Source organism: Apaloderma vittatum, unplaced genomic scaffold (assembly GCF_000703405.1).
Source record: "Apaloderma vittatum isolate BGI_N311 unplaced genomic scaffold, ASM70340v1 scaffold29943, whole genome shotgun sequence".
Classification (NCBI taxonomy): domain Eukaryota; kingdom Metazoa; phylum Chordata; class Aves; order Trogoniformes; family Trogonidae; genus Apaloderma; species Apaloderma vittatum.
In genome coordinates, this window is record NW_009706904.1 from 1 (window position 1) to 1,852 (window position 1,852).

The following is a 1,852-nucleotide window of genomic DNA, read 5'->3' on the forward strand; positions in this document are numbered from 1 at the left end:
TAAGAAAGTGGGAGCAGCTCTCCAGCGCGGCCTCCAAGCGTGACGCCAGCCCTGCGCAGCGGAGGGTGGGCAAGCGGGCGCGGAGAAGCGCCTCAGCTCGTCTTTGTCCGTCCTTTCCAACGCACAGCAGCAACTCTTTTAGAAAGTCTAGCGCTGTGGGATTATCTCTTCTCTGTTTAATCTCCCAGGATCCATTTTATGCTTTTTGATTTCCGTGTTGATCACGTTTTGCTAAAAGGCAGCTTGTTAATTTCTTTTTATTAATCATAGAATCCTAGAATGGCCTAGGCTGGAAGGGACCTTAAAGATCATTTAATCCAACCTCCCTGTCATCAGCAGGGACACTTCTCTACTGGATCAGGCAACGTATGGGGACTGAACAGGGATCGAACCCGCGACCTTGGTGTTATCAGCACCATGCTCAACCAACTGAGCTAACCGGCTCCCCTGTCATGTAAAATATTTATTTATGTGTTTGCTTCCCGTCAAACCAAACGCTTTCAGCTCCCGTTGGTAGTAGCAAAGGGTGAGGGGATGAATGAAGTGAGCACTAGTTTAATCCTTAATGCTTCTGTTTCCGAGCTGTTTTGCCAGTGCTGCAGCGGGCGAACAGAGAGACTAGGGCCTGCGTTCTGCATGTGCGAGGATGTTACAGCACAGTGAATGATCCTCCTCAGGGTATGATGTGTAAAACGGGACTGGCTCTAAATCCAAAAGGTTTTCCTTCTACCTTCTTTTTTTCTTCAGCTCTTCTAAGAAAAGACCTTGCCTTTTCCCACAAGCCTTCCTCCCCTCTTGTTCTTTTCCTATTGGGTCTGCAGTTGATACTGTAAAGATTTATGCTTTGTCTGATAGAGGAAAATTATTAATAGTAGTACTTGTAGAGTCACATCTTTAAATAGATATAACTCTCTTATTATCCCTCACCCTGACCCGCTTTAGTAGCAGCCTTTCCTTGTTCCTGCTGTGTCTTACCTTTTCTCTGACAACTGTGATGAAGCAGCCTTTTCCAGCCACCGATGGTCAGGTGTGGCAGTGGCTGAGCTGATCTCTTCACGCACGGTACTAGATCTGGGGCTTCCAGAAAGAAAAAGCATGTGGCTTTTTCCCAGTGTGAGCTGAAAACTGCTGCTGTGCGCCTCTGGAGGTCCTACTTTCACCTTCATTTGCAGGAAGTTTTCAACTAGCTCTTTGGTGGTGCATGGTGCCTTCTTATAGTCCTAATATTCCTTAAACTTGAGATTTTTTTTAGGCTTTCAGTGACAGAGGAGTAAATTTATTATTTCTTTCTGTGACAGTCCTGTGGTAATTTTTGTTTGTGGTTACAGTCTCCATTTTTTTAGTAGTTTTGGAATAAGCTTTCTGTCTTTTCTATGTCTCTCCGGAATAAATAAGTCCATAAGTACCCTTATTCATTTAGCTAACTCTAAATGTTATTATTTAGATAATTCTAACTAATACAAAGCAGTTCTGTGGAAATGTTCGTACTTAAGTATTTTAGCTGCTGGTGCATCTGCATGCATATGTTTATATATCTAAAATACGTATTTTTTTAATGTAAAATATATTCTCTTCATGTATTTAAAAGGAAAAAGCAGGCATCAAAATGTAGCGCAAAACTGAGAGGTGGGAGATGTTTTAAATGTAAGAGGGGAATGACGCGTGGGATTTTTCTTAAATCGCTATTTTGGAACTGTGAAAAAATAGATAGTTTCATTTCTAAAATACAAATAAGAAGGCAAAAGAAGAAATGATGTACAAACCAGATGGGGAAAACGGAGATCAGCAACCAGTAATATATATCAGCCAAAGAACTGAGGCAGCTGGTGGGGAAACTCGGGATCTGTGTGCG